This window comes from Nomascus leucogenys, chromosome 15, assembly GCF_006542625.1.
Source record: "Nomascus leucogenys isolate Asia chromosome 15, Asia_NLE_v1, whole genome shotgun sequence".
Lineage (NCBI taxonomy): Eukaryota > Metazoa > Chordata > Mammalia > Primates > Hylobatidae > Nomascus > Nomascus leucogenys.
In genome coordinates this window covers 54,272,245-54,298,131 of record NC_044395.1, presented here as the reverse complement: position 1 = coordinate 54,298,131, position 25,887 = coordinate 54,272,245, and the positions used below count along the sequence as shown (strand labels likewise).

At 35.7% G+C, this 25,887-nt stretch overlaps 1 long non-coding RNA gene across 1 annotated transcript in view; it reads right to left on the bottom strand.

Moving 5' to 3' along the window:
- Positions 1-25,887, bottom strand: part of LOC105739097 — a 496,370-nt gene that overhangs the window by 426,650 nt on the left and 43,833 nt on the right. Inside the window, exons 2-3 of the long non-coding RNA XR_001114967.1 lie at positions 20,384-20,500; positions 13,682-13,760 (exon numbers count right to left, since the gene is read on the bottom strand). This is a non-coding gene — a long non-coding RNA (uncharacterized LOC105739097). The remainder of the gene's footprint in view (positions 1-13,681; positions 13,761-20,383; positions 20,501-25,887) is intronic.

The following is a 25,887-nucleotide window of genomic DNA, read 5'->3' as shown; positions in this document are numbered from 1 at the left end:
TTTAACCAAATGAATGAAAAGTAGAATACATTAAAATTTAGATAGCAGTGATAATTGTGCAAAAGTAAAAATACATAGGCATGTCAAAAATGTAAATGCTTGGACATAATTGTGAAGAAAGAGAAAAATTGAAAGTATATACCAAATGCTGTAAATTAATTTCTGAAGAAACGAGCAATGCAGAAGTGGGGAAAATGTACAATGTGATTTGCTCCACATATTCAGAATACAAACAATGTAAATGTGGTCCATGAGGGCAGGGATCTTTGGCTGTTTAGTTCACTGCTTTATCGCAAGTGCCCATACAGTGCCTTCAAGGTAGTGGGAGTTAAATAAACCTGTGTTGAATTGGTGGATTAATGAATACAGTTGTATCTTTTTTAATTTCCCAAATTAATTACTCCCTGGCCTAGAATCAGGAAGTCCAGCAACTCACTCCTGATAACACGTTTTCCCAAATCACCCAAACTCAGGAAGGCAGGCTTGATTCCAAAGGTGAGATGGAAAATGAACACAAGTGGGATTGATCTTGTCTACCTCTCCAGTCTTTCTCTCCTGTCATGCATTTTGTGCCCCACTTAACGACTCACACAAGTCCTCTACCACTGGCAAACCATTGCTAATCCAACTCCCTGTCCACACAGGGGCTCCAAAATCACACTCTCCTTCTGATCCCCTGCAATGGTTTGATTCTCAGCAATTATTCCTTAGGCAGAGCCACTTGCCACTTCTCAATTGCCATGGTGGCCCGGATGGGAGCTACTACAAATAGCAGCAGGAAGTGCGAAAACAAGGCTTATCCCACAGACCCTGACTTTTATATTAAACCCAATTCACTTGCTCAGACTCGTTTTGAATTCATTATAATTTTAATACACTGGGCATATTCACCTCCCTTTTCATTGAGTCATAAATGCAAACAATTTGGTCCACACTAAATGATTTCCCTTTTAGAAAATATGGGCAGTAGTAGCTGTCTTGATCTCTTCTCTCTCTGGAAAGCCTTGTACAAATAACTGACTTTCTACCCTGTAAAAGTAAAGGATACAAAGGTACCCAAAATGTGATTAAGCTTTTGTTCAGCAAGCAAAGAAAGCAAAGAGCTTGTCGCCCTCTTCTCTCTTGGTTAATGCTGCCTCCTGAACCCACATAAATAAAGATGATCACTCAAGAGATTCTTTGTAGAACATATAATTTCAGGTGTAATGTGATAACTCTTGAGCATAAGCAGAAATAACAAGGGTTGAGATGGTAGGGTAAGGGTCAAACTTCAACAACCAGCTCTCAAAAAATAGTCTGGGCACGGTAGCTCACACCTATAATCCCAGCACTTTGGAAGGCCAAGGTGGGCAGAGGCTTGAGGCCAGGAGTTCAAGACCAGCCTGGGCCACATGGCAAAATCCTGTCTCTACAAAAAAATACAAAAATTAGCCAGGTGTGGTAGCCTGTGCCTGTGGTCCCAGCTACTCAGGAGGCTGAGGTGAGAGGATGGCTTGAGCCTAGAAGGTCGACAGTACAGTGAGTGTGATTGCACCACTGCACTCTAGCTTGGGAGACAAAGCTAGACTCTGTCTCAAAAATAAAATAAAATAAAATAAACACAAATAATCTTAATTTGTAGCATTTATAGATTTCCATGGTGCAAATATTCCCATCATGGCCTGCCAATATGACACCATAGTAACATAGTTGGAAAGAAATGCAATCAGTTCTCCTCTCTGATGCAAGCCAACTTCAGCACACCTCTGTTTGAAGGAATGAGCATTGTAGAGGGAAGGAATGCAGGCAGCTTCTCTTAAAAAAATTACCAATGATACTTAAAATTATAATTTTATAAGGGACATTATAAAAGCATCCCAGTAATCCAAATGCAACAAAAGTTTATATCTTCCTAAAGTAGAACAGATTTCTTTATAAAGTGAAACAGGCTAGTGATTCATATTACCTTTACAAAATTTTTTCAAAGTTGCAAAATACCTTACAAAATGATGAACAGTATGCCTTTATGTGTAATGTTAAAATTGTTTTTCATTGTCTTTCAAATAAGCTGAGCAAAACAGTTTGAAGAAAAAAATTGTTTAACTATATTTTCTTATTTGTAGTTGATATTTAATCTGTATTTTAAATAATTACATATACATTGTATTATATGTAACAGTAAAATGGAATATTTACATCATAATTTGGGAAATATCTACTTGATGCCTTGGAATGGAACTCTTAAAATATTTAAATCAATTCATTTCTTTTGCATCTATGACTGTCATACAAGTTTCTAGAGTACATTATACATGATAGTACTAGAGTGCCTACCTAGGAATACACAGGCAGGCTTGCAGTGAGAGCAGGCTTGACATTGTGGAGATCTATAAGCACACAGCTAAGTGTGGCATATACATGAAGGGTAGGAGAATGGTATAGTTTCTAAGATAGATGGATAAGAGAAATAGAAAGGAAAATAAAAAGAAATTAATATTTTTTTAGTTTAAAAAACTTTAAGCACAAGTTGTTAGAATCTCATTTGATTTTCATTACAGCTCGTTGAGTTGGGTATAATTGATCCTGTTTTATAGATTAGATAACTCAATTTTGTAAAAAAGTATCTACAATCACATAGCAGGGAATGATGAAGTCAGGATTTAAACTTGGACCTGTGTGATTCTAAAGCCAGTATTCTCTCCAATTCACAGTGCTATCTCAGGTAAGCAGGCAATACCCTTGTAGAGAGAGAATGGAGTAATTGAAGGTTATCAAAATGGGAATCCAGGAACCTATAAGATCCTATATGGGACTTTATTTGGTAATAAGGCAGAAGCTCAAAGAGTTTTACCTGGATCAAAAGTCAAAACTAGCCCAGAAATATGGGTTCGTATTACTGAGGTACTTGACTTTTAAATGTGATAGAGTTTCCCCAAATCCCTCTCTTCCTAAGAACAGACTTGTCCCTAAAACTTTGGGGGAACTGTAGGTAGAGTTTTAGATAAAGGTCAAGCGGTCCAGGGGGTCTAGACAGGCAAACTGCCAAATCAGAGCATAGGCAGGTCCTATGTTACCTTACAGTTTCTTTCAATTATTTGAGTCCAGGTTTTTAAATTGTTCCTGATTCCCCCAGGCATTAGGAGAGTGGACTACACTATATCCAGCACTCTATCAAGTGGTGCCCCGCAAAAGTACACAGAATTAAAAAAAAAAAATTATAAAATAAAATATAGTCTTTGCTCCACAGAACGCATAAAACAATTCTGGGGAAAAGACTCACACATATTAAGCAAATGTGAATAATATTTGTCCATATCCTTATCATAATTAACAAAAATTAAAAGTATGTAGCTTGCTTAAAGGTGATTTCAAATATCCATACCACAATTTTGGCTTTGATGTCCAATGTCATTTTAAAATAGAAAAGAAATGTATACTAAAATAGTCTTCAAAATTTCTTCTTTTTTTTACTATTGAGAATTTTAGGTGCACACACCATTAATTTCTTTTGTTTGCAACTTTTGGCATTTAATATTGCTCAAATAGGTTGTTCTATTTTATAATAATAATAACAATAATGGCATTTAATTAGTTTTCAAAGCCCTTTCATGTATATAACTTGCATGATTTTCACTAAGATCCTGAATTTGGGAAAGACGGCTAATCGCTCAGTCTTATTTCTCTCCTTTGCTCAGATGGGGGTACAACAATAAGCAGAGATTACTGTGAATATTAACTATCTGATATAAAGTCATCACCTCTCACACTTATTAATCAATAGTAAACTGGCTCTAAATCTGAATTCTCGTGACTCCATTGTTGGAGCCAAGGTGTCAATTTACTCAGTCTTCTGATTTCTTTACGGACCTCCTTTCTCCACACCTCACTTGCTTGGTAGTCATGTTTGGAGAAATCACTGCTCTACAAATAGCTGCTCAATATTAAGGAGAATCCCCAAATGCAAATGTGAACAGGGAGCAAGTTTTTTTAAAAAATGCTTAAAAATTGTTTATAATTTTCAAAGTAACATGGGATATTAAATTGTTTCAATTTGTACTTATTTGAATTCTAAGATAGTTGATTATTTTTCAAGAGTTCACTAACCATTTATACTTCCTACTTGGGGAATTATGAGAGTTAGATTTTTAAAGATTGTTAATAAAGACCAGGAATTTAATAATAGTGCTGAATATAAATGATTAATGGAGTGTCAGAGGGAAAGGTTTTTGAAGGATGCTTGGGATTTGAACAGGCAGAGAAAAAGATAGTGAAATACAGTTTTGTTTTTTCTTTTCTATTCTGTTTTCATAATATCTACCTTGGAAACTCTCTTTATTTCCACTTCTCTTTTCTTCCACAGGTAACTACTTAGTCTCCTATTTGTAGTCTAATATTTTTTGTACTTTATTAAGATGCATTGTTACTGCAATCTCCTTAATTGCTTCCTAATTGGTTCTTTCCTCCCCTTGGTGTATTTTTCATGCATTATTAAATTCCAACTGGCTTTCTGAAACTCAATTTGAATTCTTTCCAGACAGCCCTTCCAAAGTTAAATTGCATCTCCTGGTCCCTTGGTTACACAGGAAAAAGTACTGGGGAATTGAAAGGGTCACTCTTTTGAACCTATGTGCTTCCTTATATAACTACAAAGCTATCAACAACATCAACCATTCTGATTATTGTCATTCACAAGCACCTTCACATAAAGCAATTCATTTGATAACAGTTTCTTAAATAAAGCAAGTATTATTATTCTCATTCAACATGGGAGGCTTCTAAGGATTAGAATATCTTTCTTTCCTAAACTCAAAAAGCTGATCCGGAACTTATACGTAAATCTTGTTAAGTCCTCTGCTCATTCCAGCATCACTGGTTGTTTGTATATTAAAACAAATGGCAAGGTTACCAATTAACCTCATTAACTGTTTCACATATTGTTCAATAAATTATTTTTCTCTTCCATTCTTGAAGTCCATTAATACGAAAAACATGTAACAAAAAGATTAAATCATCTGGAGTGAGAAGACCTGATTTCAAGTCTCAGGCTGCAACTGAGGAATTGCTTCACCTGTCTGATCTTCAGTTTCTTCATCTGTAAAAATTAATTATCGTTATTCTACCTACTTTAAAGAGTTGCTGTGAGTCTCCAATATATGTAACTTATTTTTATAAGGACAGAATTGCTAAGAGGTAAGAGATCATTGGGCTATATGAATTTTAAGCTTCATTTTCAATCTAATATTTTGTTAACCTCTGAATATCTTAAAATGGCATGTGAGTAGAAGCTTGACAGCAGTAATGCTTGGAAGAGTTTCTGGACAAAAACAGAATTAAAAAAATAATCTCAAGTCATCCAACCAATCAACAAGTTCCATTGTGGAACTCTAGATTCCTTTTATTTCTCTCTCTTGTCTGATTGCTCTGGCTAAGAGCTCCAATACTATGTTGAATAGGAATGGTGAGAGTGGGCAACCTTCTTTTGTTCCAGTTCTCAGGGGACTAGTTCCAATGAAAATATCAATGTCATTCTTTACAGAATTAGAAGAAAAATTCTAAAATTTATATGGAACAAAAAAAGAGCCCAAATAGCCCAAATAAAAAGAACAAAGCTGGAGGCATCACATTTTCTGACTTCAAACTATGCAATAAAGTGCACATGTATACTAAAACTTACAGTATAATAAAATAAAATAAAATAAAATAAAATAAAATAAAAAGTCACAGGAAACAAAATAGCTTGGTACTTGTCCAAAAATAGACACACATATCAATGGAACAGAATAGAAAACTCAGAAACAAGGCCTCACACCTACAACCATCTGATATTTGACAAGGCCAACAAAAACAAGCAATGGACAAAGGACTCTCTACTCAATTAACGGTGTGGGGACAACTATCTAGTCATATGCAAAAGATTGAAGCTGGACCCCTACCTTCAACCATATACAAAAGTTAACTCAAAATGGATTAAAGATTCTAATGTAAGACCTCAAACTATAAAAATCTTGGAAGACAATCTGAGCAATCTTCTTGACATCAGCCTTGGCAAATAATTGTTCGCTAAGTTCCCAAAAGCAATTGCAACAAAAACAAAACAAAAAGAGACAAGTGGGACTTAATTAAACTAAAGAGCTTCTACATAGCAAAAGAAACTATCAAAAGAGCAAACATACAACCTACAGAATGGGAGAAGATATTCCCAAACTATGCATCTGACAAAGGCAGAGGAAAACTTCCCCAATCTAGCAAGGCAGGCCAACATTCAAACTCAGGAAATACAGAGAACGCCACAAAGAGACGCCTCGAGAGGACACATAATCGTCAGATTCACCAAAGTTGAAATGAAGGAAAAAATGTTAAGGGCAGCCAGAGAGAAAGGTCAGGTTACCCACAAAGGGAAGCCCATCAGACTAGCAGCGGAAGTCTCGGCAGAAACTCTACAAGACAGAAAAGAGTGGGGGCCAATATTCAACATTCTTAAAGAAAAGAATTTTCAACCCAGAATTTCATATCCAGCCAAACTAAGCTTCATAAGTGGAGAAATAAAATCCTTTACAGACAAGCAAATGCTGAGAGATTTTGTCACCACCAGGCCTGCCCTAAAAGAGCTCCTGAAGGCAGCACTAAACATGGAAAGGAACAACCAGTACCAGCCACGGCAAAAACATGCCAAATTGTAAAGACCGTCGAGGCTAGGAAGAAACTGCATCAACTAAAGAGCAAAATAACCAGCTAACATCATAATGACAGGAACAAATTCACACATAACAATATTAACCTTAAATGTAAATGGGCTAAATGCTCCAATTAAAAGACACAGACTGACAAACTGGATAAGGAGTCAAGACCCATCAGTGTGCTGTATTCAGGAAACCCATCTCACGTGCAGAGACACATATAGGCTCAAAATAAAGGGATGGAGGAAGATCTATCAAGCAAATGGAAAACAAAAAAAGGCAGGGGTTGCAATCCTAGTCTCTGATAAAACAGACTTTAAACCAACAAAGATCAAAAGAGACAAAGAAGGCCATTACATAATGGTAAAGGGATCAATTCAACAAGAAGAGCTAACTATCCTAAATATATATGCACCCAATACAGGAGCACCCAGATACATAAAGCAAGTCCTTAGAGACTTACAAAGAGACTTAGACTCCCACACAATAATAATGGGAGACTTTAACACCCCACTGGCAACATTAGACAGATCAAAGACACAGAAAATTCACAAGGATATCCAGGAATTGAACTCAGCTCTGCACCAAGCGGACCTAACAGACATCTACAAAACTCTCCACCCCAAATCAACAGAATATACATTCTTCTCAGCACCACATCACACTTATTCCAAAATTGACCACAAAGTTGGAAGTAAAGCACTCCTTTGCAAATGTAAAAGAACAGAAATGATAACAAACTGTCTCTCAGACCACAGTGCAATCAAACTAGAACTCAGGATTAAGAAACTCACTCACAACTGCTCAACTACATGGAAACTGAACAACCTGCTCCAGAATGACTACTGGGTACATAACGAAATGAAGGCAGAAATAAAGATGTTCTTTGAAACCAATGAGAACAAAGACACAACATACCAGAATCTCTGGGACACATTCAAAGCAGTGTGTAGAGGGAAATTTATAGCACTAAATGCCCACAAGAGAAGGAAGGAAAGATCTAAAATTGACATCCTAACATCACAATTAAAAGAACTAGAGAAGCAAGAGCAAACACATTCAAAAGCTAGCAGAAGGAAAGAAATAACTAAAATCAGAGCAGAACTGAAGGACATAAAGACACAAAAAACCCTTCAAAAAATTAATGAATCCAGGAGCTGGTTTTTTGAAAAGATCAACAAAATTGATAGAATGCTAGCAAGACTAATAAAGAATAAAAGAGAGAAGAATCAAATAGATGCAATAAAAAATGATAAAGGGGATATCACCTCCAATCCCACAGAAATACAAACTACCATCAGAGAATACTATAAACACCTCTATGCAAATAAACTAGAAAATCTAGAAGAAATGGATAAATTCCTCAACACATACACCCTCCCAAGACTAAACCAGGAAGAAGTTGAATCTCTGAATAGACCAATAACAGGCTCTGAAATTGTGGCAATAATTAATAGCTTACCAACCAAAAAAAGTCCAGGACCAGATGGATTCACAGCCGAATTCTACCAGAGGTACAAGGCAGAGCTGGTACCATTCCTTCTGAAACTATTCCAATCAATAGAAAAAGAAGGAATCCTCACTAATTCATTTTATGAGGCCAGCATCATCCTGATACCAAAGCCTGGCAGAGACACAACAAAAAAAGAGAATTTTAGACCAATATCCCTGATGAACATCGATGCAAAAATCCTCAGTAAAATACTGGCAAACCGAATCCAGCAACACATCAAAAAGCTTATCCACCATGATCAAGTGGGCTTCATCCCTGGGATGCAAGGCTGGTTCAACATATGCAAATCAATAAATGTAATCCAGCATATAAACAGAATCAACGACAAAAACCACATGATTATCTCAATAGATGCAGAAAAGGCCTTTGACAAAATTCAACAGCCCTTCATGCTAAAAACTCTCAATAAATTAGCTATTGATGGGACATATCTCAAAATAATAAGAGCTATTTATGACAAACCCATAGCCAATATCATACTGAATGGGCAAAAACTGGAAGCATTCCCTTTGAAAACTGGCACAAGACAGGGATGTCCTCTCTCACCATTCCTCTTCAATATAGTGTTGGAAGTTCTGGCCAGGGCAATCAGACAGGAGAAGGAAATAAAGTGTATTCACTTAGGAAAAGACAAAGCCAAATTGTCCCTGTTTGCAGATGACATGATTGTATATCTAGAAAACCCCATCGTCTCAGCCCAAAATCTCCTTAAGCTGATAAGCAACTTCAGCAAAGTCTCAGGATACAAAATCAATGTGCAAAAATCACAAGCATTCTTATACACCAATAACAGACAAACAGAGCCAAATCATGAGTGAACTCCTACTAGCAATTGCTTCAAAGAGAATAAAATACCTAGGAATCCAACTTACAAGGGATGTGAAGGACTTCTTGAAGGAGAACTACAAACCACTGCTCAACGAAGTAAAAGAGGATACAAACAAATGGAAGAACATTCCATGCTCATGGATAGGAAGAATCAGTATCGTGAAAATGGCCATACTGCCCAAGGTAATTTATACATTCAATGCCATCCTCATCAAGCTACCAATGACTTTCTTCACAGAATTGGTAAAAGTTTTTTTATGCAGCCAACAGACACATGAAAAAATGCTCATCATCACTGGCCATCAGAGAAATGCAAATCAAAACCACAATGAGATACCATCTCACACCAGTTAGAATGGCGATCATTAAAAAGTCAGGAAACAAGAGGTGCTGGAGAGGATGTGGAAAAATAGGAACACTTTTACACTGTTGGTGGGACTGTAAACTAGTTCAACCATTGTATAAGTCTGTGCAGCAATTCCTCAGGGATCTAAAACTAGAAATACCATTTGACCCAGCAATCCCATTACTGGGTATATACCCAAAGGAGTATAAATCATGCTGCTATAAAGACACATGCAGACGTATGTTTATTGCAGCACTATTCACAATAGAAAGACTTGGAACCAACCCAAATGTCCAACAATGATAGACTGGATTAAGAAAATGTGGCACATATACACCATGGAATACTATGCAGCCATCAAAAATGATGAGTTCATGTCCTTTGTAGGGACATGGATGAAGCTGGAAACCATCATTCTCAGCAAACTATCGCAAGGACTAAAAACCAAACACCGCATGTTCTCGCTCATAGGTGGGAATTGAACAATGAGAACACTTAGACACAGGAAGGGGAACATCACACTCCAGGGCCTGTTGCGGGGTCGGGGGAGGGGGGATGGATAGCATTAGGAGATATACCTAATGTAAATGATGAGTTAATGGGTGCAGCACACCAACATGGCACGTGTATACATATGTAACAAACCTGCACGTTGTGCACATGTACCTTAAAACTTAAAGTATAATTTTTAAAAAAATCAGATAGAAACACCAAATACACTTATTTGGAAAACATTATATTTTATTGAACCTCTTCCTCTTGAGATGCAGAACCACAGTAATGCAAAATAAAAAATTTGGAGAGTCTTACCAGTAAAATATAAACAAAAAACCCATTATTTTTCAATAAGAAAATATGTAATTGATATTATTTCCAGAAGATGTGTTTGTACATATAGAAAATCCGAAAAATTTTTTAAAAAAAAGAAAATAAGTCAAGCTATCTCTCTTCACTGACAATGTGATTCTTCACCTAGGAAATCCTAAAGACTCTGTCAAAAGGCTCCTAGAACTGATAAATGACTTTAACAAAGTTTCATGATATAAAATAACTGTACAAAAATCAGTAGCATTTATATAAACCAACAACGTCCAAGCTGAGAGTGAAATCAAGAACACAATCCCACTTACAACAGCCACAAAGAAAAAAATATCTAGGAATACAGCTAACCAAGGAGGTAAAAAAATCTCTACAAGGAGAACTACAAAACAACACTGAAAGAAATCAGAGGCAAAACAAAAAGATTTTTTAAAAATCCATGCTCATTAGTTGGATGAACCAATATTATAAAAATGGCCATACTGCCCAAAGCAATTTACAGATTTAAAACACTTTGACTTCTATTCTGTTCTGTGGTGAGAAGATCTATGCAAACCTACTACCCTGAAATGCTGAGGGAGCTGAGAGGCCAAAGAAAGATGATGACAAATGCCTTTTTGTAGAGAGAAATGTATAATAGAGAACTACAAACAGAAGCAATGTCTCAGGTGGTTGTGAGACGGTGAATCACCAGAACTCTCCTCAAAAAGTATTCTTCATATAGCAAGCTTTTCGAGTAAAACCCATGCAGCTGATCTCATCTTCAGGCTTTCTTGCCAAGACTCATGACCACTGAGGAGGATAGGTATGCATATTGATGAAAGGTTATCTAAGCTTCAGGCATTGTTTAAAGAACTCCAGAACACTTTGGTGTATGAAGGTCAAACATCAGTAATCATGGCATCTTTGCTTCAAAACGACGTCACTCTTGCCATGTAACACGCTGTTTTCCTACATACTCCCTCCCCTGCCTTTCTACCCGTTGATTTCTTCCCAGACCTTATTTCTTTGCTATTGATCCTGGTCTGCATAAAGTTTATATCTACTGTCTACATAGATGCACCTACATTTTCTTATACTCCTAGACTTTTCCACTGTGGATCCCTACTAAAATCTATCCTTGTGCTGCCATTTTTTTAAAGGAAATGTGTCATTTGTCCTGTATAATGTCCCACATTTTTTATTTAACTGATCATTTTCCCATGGTATTTAGCTTTTTTCTTTTACCTCCCACATTTCTAAAACATCAGTAATTAGATCTGTGTGCTTGACTGCACTCAGGGCTTTGTTTGTTTGTTCATTTTTGTCTTGTTTTGTTTTTGCAAGAATACCTTATACCTCAATGATGAAACTGTATACCTATACACCTTCTATTTTATCTTATTAGGAAACACATCATGGTTGATTGCCCTACTTTTAGTTTAGAAGTGTTTAGATTGATTATTAGGCTCAAGTGTTTTCAGTGTAATCCATCCATTTTCTTCACCTATTAGTTTTAATACCCATTGATAATCTTTGCATAAACTATTTTTCCCCATTAGGGATCTCAAATAGTAATTTTCTAAATCCATCATTCCTTCTGTGTTTATTAACTGCAATTCTTCTACAAATAAGAACGCTGCCTTCTCACCATTTCATTGCCCTGAAATAAAATTCATGAAGTTAACACAAATACCTGATTCATTATTTTATTGATTTTCAGACTAATAAGTTGGTGCCAAAATAACCTCCAAATATAACAACATATTTTGTGGGTTTTTTTGTGAGTTTTGTTACTCACAGATTTATCTAGGTTGTTATGTTTCAATCCATTGTCATTATTCTCTTTCGTGTTCAAATTATTCCATTTTAGCTAGCAGGAGCCCTTTATATGAGTCCTAGATCATTTTCAAAAATCCTTGAGACTTTCTGAGAGCTTCTCTGCTTTCTGAAACAATAAGATATTCCAGGCTCATTACATACATTTCCTGTCTCAGACTGAAGTCCTAGCTTCTAGTTTCCTTGCATGGAAAATAACATTCAGAGATCAAAAACATACACAAGATGTAACTATTGCTACTGAATTTTCCATTGCTTATAAGTCAATTTTAGCAAAGTTATGAAATAAGCATTTTTAAGAGAAAACTAAACAACAAATTTGTGCTGATATTTCCAATTCAAATATAAAATCATAGTAAATGTTTAATTATCTGATTTTCTATGTTTGTATTTTTTCTCTTATGCTGAAAACCTTGGTTGCTAAGATAGGAACAAAATTACTTACCACTTATTGTGTTATTGCCAATAATAAAACTGCAAAAAAGCCAGTTTGATGTCTTAGTGATTTTTTTTAATCCTTAGCATGTATCAACATATTTAAAGTTATTTAACTTTTTTTGTATATGGTTGTGCAACCAACCTGATATTTAAGTTCAGTTTTGCAGTTTTGAGGATTGCTTCAATGCTTCTTCTAACTTAATTTTGTTTTAATTATGTAAAATATTTGCATGGTTTTAATCTCTACATCCATTTGATTTCTATATCCATGGTTTTGATCCCTACAACCACCACCATCCTCATCTCCTTCTTTTCAGTCAATGAGATATTTTTTCTTCAAAAGCAAAATCTGTTCACTGCTGCCTTCCTCTAGAATAATGCTTTATTGGCTTCTAACTCTATATAGTCCCCTTTCTACTGGGTTCATTCTCTCTAGTTACAAAGGTGATCAAGTCAATTCCAGTAAAAATGAACACTGTACTCACTCCACCCTGAAACACTCTTGGCACATGACAAACTTTATTACACAATGTATCCAATGACTTCTGATGGGCCATTTATTTTATAGAGAGCCTGGAGGTGCCCTGTATGGTGATAGAAACTCTATAAAATTGCCAGGAATGAATTGAGTGCATCAAACAAAGCTCTGCACCCTTTCCTATAATCCTAAGCACCGACCTACTCCTGCCAACATAGGACACCTGCTTCAGGTACTTAAGATAACTGAACACACAGACTCTGGCATCCCCCACTTTCCTAGCCTAGGTCAGTGGATGATTTTTGAACAGGCTCCAAAAAGCAAAGGCTGCCATTCAAAACTGCCTTTTTCTAGGAAAACCTCAGGGTCATTTATCTCCTGGTAACATGAACCAGTATTATGTATCAGTCCCTTAATTGCTGTTTCTGCCTAATCTCAGGTATCCAGCCCTCCATATGGACTTAGTCCAGGGATACACAGATGATCATGCCTCGGATTGCAGATTAGGGAATGAACCTAACAACATATACCTTCCAGGCAGAGTTTAAAAACAAACAAAAAACCATTTTAGCTGTTCAAATGAATCAAGGATTGCAAAAAGAAAACAAAGTTGTTTCACATCTCATCAGAAAGAGTTTCTGCCTCTATTAGATAAAAACGTGCTAAACATCTCTAGGGCTTCTTTATGAGAACCTCTACCTGGACCACTGAAGTATTCTTTCTATTCCATCAATTCAAAAGTCATGCTTGTGCTGAAAGGTAAAAACAAGATTCAAAGGACTCACAGTCAGTGTCCCACTCTTTGTCTTTGCTTATGAAACGACCCCTTCCACTGCTCTTTCTGTGTCCAGGCATCGGAAGATCCTATCAAAATGTGAACATTTTCCCTCAGAGGGGGAGTATGGTAATTTGTTATCACTATCAATGATTAATGTTTTATCTTTAATGAGCTAGTAAACAGCAAGGCCTAGTTGATGAAGTATATATAATGAGAAAATTTTGATCCAGGAGAAGAGAGATTGTTGTAAATGAGTAGAGATGTAGTCAGAATAATAATCATATATTATGCATAATATTACATTTATCAAACTATTTGTATGTGCCAGACTTTGGTATAAGCACTTTACCCACATCAATTTATTTCATCGCAAAAACTCTATGAAGTGCATTTTATTGTAATCCACACTGAAATATGAAGAAACAAGGTCACATAGAAAGTGAGTGGTAGGGCTGGAAAGGTGCAGACAATGGGGCCTTTTGAGCACCCAGTTATAGCATAATGAATGAATGATGCATCAGAAGTCTAATATGATTTAAAAAAAAATCTCTCACAGCAAAATTTAACTTTTTATTACCAATCTAAAAAATTACCATCAAAGCCTAGACTACCTCAGCTAAAAAAATTTTGGCCTTTTTTCTTATCCAAATACCTCACTTAAACTTAGGCCCAGAGAGGGGGGAATAATGTATCACTGTCTCCGGGTCAGTGACAGAACCAGGAACAGAATGCTATTATACTGAATTCTCAGGTCACTTCTACATTCTTATACCCACTGTCCCCACTCTGAACGTGCATTTTCCTGTCATCTATCTGAATTTCTTTTAATTAAGATCTATAATTTCAGTGGACAGTGTAGCAGAGTGGGAAGAATATACTATTTATAGCTAAGCAGACTCACATTTATGTGCCGGTGATGAACCTCAAACCAGGCACTCAACCACTCTGGATGTCCCTTTTTTCCATTAGGATATAACTAGTTCCACAGGATGATCATGAGGTTTTACCCAAAGTATGCAAATGTTATATGCTTAGCATCTGGTTGGTACTAAATTCATGCTTTACTCCTCCTCCCTTCAAAACTCAAGTTCTTCAGCCGTATGAAATTTACCAGCATATCCTCCTGACAATTCTTAAGGAGAGAAGGACAGAGACTTTATGCATGTAACTTATTCTCTCCTGATCCCTGCTTAATATCTTTTGCATCTGGGAAGGCGTATGTTCCTGTCATTACCTGTCTCTTATTATCCAAGATATATAACCAAACTCTTTGAATCAACATAACCAAACTCTTTGAATCAGCTTGGTGTTTATCTACCAGGGGAACTTCTTAGCACATGACACATTAACTGATGTCCGACCTGGCATCCTAGTTTTGATTTATAAATCATTTCCTTGTTTTCTTTTGAAGAGTTCAAGAGCAGAAATAAAAAGTATTCTTCCTTTATCTGATTCTACTTGTCATAAAACACCCTTGTCCCAACTCTGAGTCAAGCACTAGTGACAGGGACCACCCAACAGCCTCACATCTGAACCACTTGGTCAGACTTGTACCAATCACTTCATCCAGTTCTCTAAGATTCAAGTCTGTTTGCTCGCCTTACATTAAGCACTGTTTCCCCAACTACATACAGCCTTATTTTTCTTGTGGCCACAATTCACATTCTACCTTGGATGGGAGCCTTGACTCACTACTGTAGTGCCCTTGCCTGGGACATTCATGCTTCACGACAAGTATTGATAAAGAAACGTTAAATTTATGAAAAATTCCAAGTACAGGAACTGAATTTCTTAGAGGTTTTTGATTATAACACCAACTTTCATGCCTCCATTATTTTTTTTATGGTGCTGTCTCTTTAGAATGCTCACTTGTACTCTTTCTTTACTTAACCAAACATACTTATTTTTTAAGACTCAGAAAAGGCATAATATCTAAGAAAGAAACCTTCCAAACTTTCCCTACCCCTAGAGGTTATATTAGGTGTCCCTTCTTTGCCCTTTATTAACTTCTTGGGCATATTTCTATTACAGGATATAACATTATTTATGGTAGTAATAGTTTCATCCTGCTAACTTAATAGTCACTACATCTCATCTATCATTGATGGGCATTTGGGTTGGTTCCAAGTCTTTGCTATTGTGAATAGTGCTGCAATAAACTTACGTGTGCATGTGTCTTTATAGTATAATGACTTATAATCCTTTCGGTATATACCCAGTAATGGGATTGCCGAGTCAAATGGTATTTCTAGATCTAGATCCTTGAGGAATCGCCACACTGTTTTCCACAATGATTTAACTAATTTACACTCCCACCGACAGTGTAAAAGTATTCCTGTTTCTCCACATCCTCTCCAGCATCTGTTGTTTCCTGACTTTTTAATGATCACCATTCTAACTGGTGTGAGATGGTATCTCATTGATTTCCATTTCTCTAATGACCAGTGATGATGAGCTTATTTTCATATGTTTGTTGGCCACATAAATGTCTTCTTTTGAGAAGTGTCTGTTCATATCCTTTGCCCACTTTTTGATGGTTTTTTTTTTTCTTGTAAATTTGTTTAAGTTATTTGTAGATTCTGGATATTAGCCCTTTGTCAGATGGATAGATTGCAAAATTTTTCTCCCATTCTGTAGGTTGCCTGTTCACTCTGATGATAGTTTCTTTTGCTATGTGGAAGCTCTTTAGTTTAATTAGATCCCATTTGTCAATTTTCGCTTTTGTTGGCATTGCTTTTGGTGTTTTAGTCATAAAGTCTTTGCCCATGCCTATGTCCTGAATGGTATTGCCTAGGTTTTCTTGTAGAGTTTTTACGGTTTTAGGGCTTCAGTTTAAGTATTTATTCCATCTTGAGTTAATTTTTGTATAAAGTGTAAGGAAGGGGTCCAGTTTCAGTTTTCTGCATATGACTAGCCAGTTTTCCCAACACCATTTATTAAATAGGGAATCCTTTCCCCATTTCTTGTTTTTGTCAGGTTTGCCAAAGATCAGATGGTTGTAGATGTGTGGTGTTATTTCTGAGGCCTCTGTTCTGTTCCATTGGTCTATATACCTATTTTGGTACCAGTACCATGCTGTTTCGGTTACTGTAGCCTTGTAGTACAGTTTGAAGTCAGGTAACATGATGCCTCCAGCTTTGTTCTTTTTGCATAGAGAGAGATTTGAAAAAATGTGGCACATATACACCATGGAATACTATGCAGCCATAAAAAAGGATGCGTTCATGTCCTTTACAGGGACATCGATGAAGCTGGAAACCATCATTCTCAGCAAACTAACAGAGAACAGAAAAGCAAACACCATATGTTCTCACTCATTAGTAGGAGCTGAACACTGAGAACACATGGACACAGAGAGGGGAACATCACACACCAAGGCCTGTCAGAGGGTTGGGGGATAGGGGAGGGATAGCATTAGGAGAAATACCTAATGTAGATGATGGGTTGATGGATGCAGCAAACCACCATGGCACGTGTATACCTATGTAACAAACTTGCATGTTCTGCACATGTATCCCAGAACTTAAAGTATAATTTTAAAAAAAGACTTATTCAGACATAACAAAAAAGAGTTATGAACACACCCTCTCTTACTGAGGAAAGCTAAATGCTTTCCTCAGTCTTCCAGCTATGGAATATATATATATATATATATATATTCCACATACATATATATATATTCCAGACACATATATATACACATATATATATATTCCACATATATATATACACATGTATATGAATATATATGGAATATATATAGGAATATATATGGACTATATAATGACCATGTATTCCATATATATGGAATATATATATGGGAAAATATATGGAATCTATATAATGACCATATATTCCATATATACAGAATCTATATATATAAAAGTCACTACATATGGAATATGTGGAATAACTATATATGGAATACCTATGGAATATGGAACATATGGAATACATATGGAATAACTATATATGGAATACATATGGAATATATATATATGTCATTACTTTTATATATAAAAGTCACAACATCTCTTGCACTAGACTATGAACTCACTGAGGATAGGGACATGGTCTTTTTCATACCCATATCATTTCTACTACATTGCCTAGCACAAAGCAACTGCTCAATGCTTATCAAACTTAACTAAACTCTAATAAAAGGTCAATATGAAGAATTAAAAGAGCAAAAAAGACCATTGGAGGAATTAGGGATCCTTGCTATAAAGTGGAAACAATTTAGAAGAATTGTGTCTTACAATTATATGGCAAGTAGAGCTTATAAGCAATAAATCTGAATATTTATCTGAGGAGATTTCTAAGTAAAATATCGAAGGGGCAGCCTGGAGTTGCAGTCTGATTTCTTCTTGCTGCTTATAGTAAAATGTGACAAGAAAGAAATAAATTGAGGGAAGAAGTATTGAACAAAAAAGAACCAGCACCTATTGATTTGGGAAATTCTCAAAAGACTGCAAAAGACACTAATTCAGGAGATTTGTTGTCAGGGAAACATGCTGTAGGAGATAATCAAGGATGGGGCTGGACCACCTATTGTTAGTGCCTCAGAAGGATCAAAGGTCAGAGATTCAATCACACAGAAGGCTCTGTGAAGAGATTAGGCATGCAACTCATGGATTCTCTCAGCCATCTAATCATAAACCAAAAATAGAGTTGGAATTTTCCAGAAGATTTGCGAAGAAGCACCTTATCTAATGGAGTAAATCCCTGCGACATACGTGAGAAACTTGTGAGGTTTCGAGAACGTCATGCTAGCAAAAATATTGCCATCTTGGACTGAAAGGGACAAAGAAAAGATGAAATAAAAGAAAAGTGTTGGACTCCTACAATTCTACAGGCATAAAACAGGCTGATAAGACTACTCATATGCAAACATTTCTTACCCTTCATCAAAAAGAAAGTATTATTCAGAAGTCAGAGCTATGATCCCTAAGGGCAAATCCACAAAGTTCAGAGAGTAGAGCTGTGGGCCCAGAGTTTGTAATAATTTGTTACAGCAGCAATGGGAAACTCACACCACATAAATAACTGAAATTGTTTTGTTTTTGTTTTTTTCTTGTTTTTTCAATGCCAGATTCCTTCTTCTAGAAAGTAAGCTTCATAAAAATCAAAGATCTTGTGTGTCTTGTTCACCATTGTATGTCCAGCACCAAGAATACTGTCCAATTTACTGCAGGTACTCAATAAATATTTGTCAAATAATTGAATCAATGTATTAATGAGCATAATATATATTAATAGTACAACTATGGATATAGTTAACCTAGACTGAGAGAGTCATTCAATTCTCAGATCTAATTTCAAGCATTTCTCCTCATCTCTAAAAAGTATAGCAAAATGTACCACCAATATAGGAATGCATTTAACATTATCCTTAAATAATTTAAGACAAGTAAGTTATGTGCGGATGTTAGTATTTAACTGTGATGGAGGACAAGTGTACTTGTAATATACCTAAAAATGGCCTAGACACGTCACTTTATCATAACACTGAATTTTGGTGACCTTACAGCTAGGATGCTGTCAAAAGTCATGAGCTTCCTGGATATTAGTAACCATAATTGGACCACTTCTCCCAATAGATAGAAAACAATATTTTATATAATCTTTGAATTTGCTAAAAAAAAATCCTGAGGCCATTTGCTATTTAGCTGCTGCAGATTTTATCATAGGAAAGTTTATAAGTTGGTTTGTCCTATTATAAGGAAACCGGAGATAATCTGGAAGTTGGATCATTTGTAAACTTTGCATACTTTTACACGAATGCAGAATGTCCCAAGGCCAATTTAATTTTCCAAATCCAGTAGCTCCATCTGTGGGCCATTGCTGAAAGCTACTGCTGCAGTTCTGTGCATCTAAATTTTACCAGCTGATTGCCAAAATCAAGCCCAAGAACCATGCATATATATTTTTCATAAATTTTGCTCATATAAATGGGCTCAGAGTACACCTGAGACAAGGGTAGAGTCTCAAATGGCATGTTCACCCCTTGATCAAATCATTTGGTTGTGAAAAGTAATCTAACTAAAATATTCTCCAATTAAGTTACGGCATGCATGGGAGAATTTTTAAAGTATATGTTAAAAAAGCTGTTTTTTAATAAGGAGCTGATTTTGATTTCTGATTGTATTTTGGAGTACACAGATTGCTTCAACAGGAGCAAAAAAAATGAACAGAAAAAATTGTGAACAGGTATTCAGAAAAGGTGTTTACTAGGGTTCTCATGTATTTTCTTACTAACTCTGGTTGACTCTTGTTTCAACTCTTTAAAAAATACTTGTTGAGTATCTATCAAGTGCCCTTGACTTAATCTCTGGTTAAAACCCAACAAGGCAAGACACTTTATCATCTATTTCTCAATGACATCTCTATATTCAGCAACAACTCCTCATCAAAATTTCAGTGGAAGGAAAGAAGAATTCATCTCAGACATGTGGCTAGTTTAAAGGCCAGATAATAATGGCTCTAGTGTTGATTATCTGTGGCTAAGTGACAAATTACCCCTAAATTTAGTAATTTTAAAACAGTGAAAATATAATATCTCATTGTTTCTGTGGTTTAGGGATTCAGGTGTGGCTTAGAAGACTGCCTTTGATGCAGAGTCTCTCTCAAGACTGCAATCAAATTTTATATTAGGGACGTGTCAACCCAAGGCCTGAATAAGGGATGACTCACTCCCAAGCTCACTCACATGACTGTTGGCAGGTCTCAGGGCCTCAGTGCTGTTGGCTGGAGACGTCAGTTTTCTGCCACAATAGACTATCCATTGGGTACTCACAACACGGCTGTTGGCTTCCTTAGAATCAACCTGCAAGAGAAGAGAGAACACAAAAGATGGAAGCCACATCTTATGTAACCTAATGTCTGAAGAGCCGTTCCATTACTTTTATAGATTTTTTTTTTTTTTTTTTTTTTTTTTTTTTTTTTTTTTTGAGACGGAGTCTCGCTCTGTCACCCAGGCTGGAGTGCAGTGGCGCGATCTCGGCTCACTGCAAGCTCCGCCTCCCAGGTTCACGCCATTCTCCTGCCTCAGCCTCTCCGAGTAGCTGGGACTACAGGCGCCCGCCACCACGCCCGGCTAATTTTTTTTTTTTTTTTTGTATTTTTAGTAGAGACGGGGTTTCACGGTGGTCTCGATCTCCTGACCTCGTGATCCGCCTGCCTCGGCCTCCCAAAGTGCTGGGATTACAACCGTGAGATTTTTATTGATTAGAAGTTAGTAAGTAGGTCCAGCCCACACAAAAGGGAAGGGGATTACACCGGGGCATGAAGAGCAGGAGGCAGGAATCTTTGGAGGCCATCTTAGAGGCTGCCTACAATAGCTTCCTACTAAAAAATTTGAGATTCTCATATTGTGATGGTTAATTTTATATATCAACTTGGCTAGGTTATGGTAACCAGTTATTTGATGAAACACTAGACTAGGTGTTTCTTTAAAAGTACTTTTTCAATGTTATTAAAATCTGTGATCAGTGGACTTTAAGTAAAGCCAATTACCCTTCATAATGTGGGTGGGCTTCATCAATTAAAGACCTTAAAGAGCAAAAACTGGGGTTTCCAGAAAAAGAAAGAATTTTGCTCCCAGACTGCAGCATAAAAATTCTGCCTGAGTTTCCAGCCTTCAGAGTCAAAACTACAACATTGCTGTTACCTGAATCTCCAGCCTGATGCTTACCCTACAGATTCTAGTCTGCCTCACAGTCATATGAGTCAATTCTTTAAAATTAATAAACTGTCTTTCTCTTTTGGTGTCAGATAGGTAGGTAGATAGATAGATAGATAGATACACGTACACTCTGTTGGTTGTGTTTCTCTGGATGACCCTGTCTAATAAATATATAATATGAAAATAATAGTAATATCTGACCTAATTACCACTCAGGATTAGCATAAGGCTAAAATATAGTTGCATATTAAACAAACATTGTTTTTAGAGTCACAGAGACCTGCGTTCAAAACCCAGCACTGTCCCTTACATAGTATTTTTCTGACCTTGAGCAAACTTCTTACCTTCCTGGATTTGTATAAACATTTGAGAAAAAGATATGGTATGAAATCACGAGAGAAAAAAATAGCTTGAATATGGTAGTCACTTGATCAAAGTTTGTTTAAAGAATATATATATATGTTACCAAACATAAACTACATAATTATTATTTTTCATATACTAATTGTTGCTACTACTACTAGCATAGTTTGCTATCTCCAAATAGTACAGATTTTATGTGGATAAAAGAAATGAGCACCAGTTCTCTTTTCACTGTTTAAAATGTTTTTCCTACCAACTGGAAACACAAAAATAAACAGTAAATTGGGCATTTAGAGGTACAATAAATAAATCACAGTTAAAAGCAGTCAATTAATCAAACTTTTTTTTTAAATCAATGTGTTCTCACATTTGTTACCACGTTAATTATTGTGGCAAGGTTTTTCAAAGTTGCTTAGAAGATTCAGCCACATTTCAGTCCAGATGTGTGTTAGCCTTAATATGTTTTATATGTAAATATTGACAATGTTTCTTTGGGGGCATTTTAGCTATCTCATGTTTCTATTCAGCTTAACAGAACATTCATTCACTTTTTCTCACTTAGTGAAAGCAAGCACTAGCTTGTAAATCATGTCATTATATGAAAAAAAAAAAACCAATAGAATCAACAGAGAATTGGGATTGTGCAAAACTCTTTGTTTAATCTGTCTGGCAGGGGTGAATACCCTACTGGGAGAATATACGTATAATCCTGCCTTAATGAGCTCTATTTACTAACTCTGTTATTTATGAGTATATATGATTTATTAAAAATTGTTATCAGTATTTCTCAGTGGGTACATTTATGGAAGATCAATGTAATATTGTGTGGTGCACATATCAATATACTGAGGTTCAAACAATGATTCCACTAACCATGCTTGTATCCATGTGGTGTTAAGTTATTTAACCTCTCTCTGAACCTTAGTTTTCCCATTTTAGAGTGAATGAGTCAGAATAAAATACTTCTGTGAGCCTGAGAATAATTGAAAACATCAAATTCTTCATGTGGAAAAAAATAGGTAATAAAATGTTCTAGGCCAAATTATATTACCCCTTGCTTAATTTATCTGTAACTCATTAATAACTACATGTTGAACAATTAATGGCTTCTTATTTACCAAACTGTCAAGTGAGTCCTCTAGAAAAGCTCCAAGAAAATGAAAAACTAGATAGTTAAATGCAAATCTAAAGGATGAATCACAAAATCACCAGGACCAAATAAATTGTGTAATAATACAATTTAAGCATAAAGTATACAATTTTTCAAGTAATTGTTTTTATTATTATTACTAATAGTTGATTCAAGACTTACGTAGTTCTAGTAAGCCCTCATTATCTGCCCTTCCATCTTAACTTCTGGTAAGGAGTTTTCAGATCTGAAGTGATTTGATGAAAACAAATGGGAGAAGAGACTATTTAGTTCCAAACTAAAGAATTGGAACTGTGAATCTGCTTTGAAATTATCTCTCTTCTTCATCAGCTGTCAGGGAGATGAGAGCACAGATAGAATGCAGCTGTTTCAGCAACACTCAAAACTGCAGGATGATACTAAGGGACCAAGCACAACCATGCAGCCTTGAAGTGCAAATCTTATGTGAAGCACTGGATAATAATCTATAAATCTATTAACACAGAGTTACTTTGCAATGAATTCCAAAACATGTTTCATAACCTCTAACTCTAGTTTTAAGAACTAAAAAGAAGATAAATTTTATTAGAATTTCTCAATCCTGTAGAATGTCTTATAACATTTTCTCACTCTAGCAATTACTCACAGTCTACAGCAGCTTAAGATCGAAGATCTTGAACCACTGGGGTTATTTCTGTCTCCTTACACACTACCACAAGATGTTGTCCTTTGAGGATGTACCATATCTGTCTTCCTTTCCTTAAAAATGTAACTAACCATCTTCAATATTCTGATGTACATTAACCATCATGAATAAAAGCAATAGTTAATCAAAAGTGTGGTGCATTGACTTCCATGGGTATATCCAGGAACACAGGTAATATTATTGAATAGAATCTAATCACTTGCTGGGCCACTTTAGGGTTACTGTGCACCTTAAGATTAGCCCAAACAAATGCAAGTTGCATTTTCTGTCTTTCTTGCCTCCACGGAATAAGCACATCTGGGCAGTAAGCCCGTAGGACCTTGAACATTCATTTTCTCTGTTTTGGATTTCAGTCTGTGTCACTAAGTCAAGTCAGTGCTCTCCTTGGCATTCAATCTCACATATCCGGGACAAAAAATTAAGAGAAATAGCCTTCATTTATGTCTCTAGCCTTACATGTGTTCTCTAGTAGAGTTCACCAGAGTACTCTGAATTTGTGTTTGCCTAGTCATTAATAAAGTGAAAGTTTGTTCTCTATTTGGCTCTTGTTTCCTGGCATATAATCCTTTGTCAGGAAACCCAAAATGGGAGGAAATAAGAAGCATAGAATTCAGGCACCAAATCTTCCTCCCCTGTGTCTAAAATGCCCCTTCCTCAAACTTCCATAGTACTTTTATAGCATACTTCTTAAACCTATTTTTTTTAATTCGGTATTATAAATGTTTATAAAGAAGCTTTATATAAATACTAAAATTATTTCTTGTAACTAATAGGTAACAATGAGCCTTACATATGGATTTTGATAGTTAGAACTAAGTTGATTATGATTAAGTACAATTTAATTTTTGGAATGTTCCCAATCCTATGTGCAACTCACACAAATTATTTATAGTCAACAGTGTTTCTGAGGTAAGTTATTCAACATTATAGGCAGAATGGATGATACTTCTAACTCAACCATTTTTCTTACACCCTTCAAAATAATTGGCAAATTATTTATTGCCTCTTAATTTTAAAATGTAAAATATAAGCAATAATAATAGTACCATAAATTTGTTTAATACTTTATTGTAGTCATTTTCAGTCAAAAGGCAAAAGATGAATGTTTGCAATGAATTTTCAACTCTACAATTAAATGAGAAAAAAATAATAACAAAAATAGGACAAGCAGGTTTCAATTTTGGATCACAAAAGGCCATTTCTCAAATCAAAATAATAAGAAAACAGTGAATAAGGTAAAAAAAATAGAAACTTTAATCTCATCAGAGGGTTGATGTTGATGATGTTAAAAACGAAAATTTAACTAAATTCCAAAAAGTTATAAGCCCTTTCAAGGTGAATCCTGAAAGCTAAGGAGCAAACCCATCATACGTAAGGAGCTTTGCTGGTGTTATGAAAAAGAAGCAAAATATAATGGCCATACATAAATAACATATTGGATATGATTCTGAAGATTCTCAGATACAGAGCAAATTCCATATATGCTGCCAATTATTTCCAAAGGTGTGTTCACCAATTACATAGTGGCACATCAAAGACCTGAAGTAGGAAGGCAGAAAGAGAGAGAGCATACTGCCATGGCTCAGAAAGCCATGAGCAAAATTAAAGAGCAGAGAGAGAGCTATTCAATAGCCCACAAAGCTAACAGGTTAACTGTAAAACAGAGATAACCAGAATCTCACTGAGGTTTATATCTCAACCCTTGCTGAATGGCAGTCTTGAAAATACCTTCAAAACATTTAATTTCAAATTCCATTTTGGTCATTGCTGGCATATGGGAACATGACCAAATTTTGGATATTAAACTTGTATCCTGCAACCTTGTTGTATTTCTTATTAGTTACAAGAGTTTTTTGGTCAATTATTTTGTAATTTTTACAAACACAGTTATGTTATGCACAATCAAAGACATTTTGTGTTTTTTTCCCAATCTTTCTTTTATATCCTTCTCTAGTCTAATTGTATTGGTGAGGACTTCCAGTATGACGTTGAAAAACAATAGTGGGATGAGATATCCTTTCCTGAGATAAGACATTCTTTCCTTGTTCCTTATCTTAGCAGAAAAATTCTGACTTTCTCACCATTAAGTATAATTGTGACTATGGGGTTTTTGTACATGCTCATTTTCAAGTTGAAAAGGTTATTTTCTATTCCTTGTTTGCTGAGAGTTTTATCAAGAATGGATGTTAGATTTTGTCAAATATTTTCCCATCTATTCATATAATCATGAATGGATTTTGATAGTTAGAACTAAGTTGATTATGATCTAGTACAATTTAATTTTTGGAATGTGCCCAATCCTCTGTGCAACTCATGTAATTTTTTTTTTTC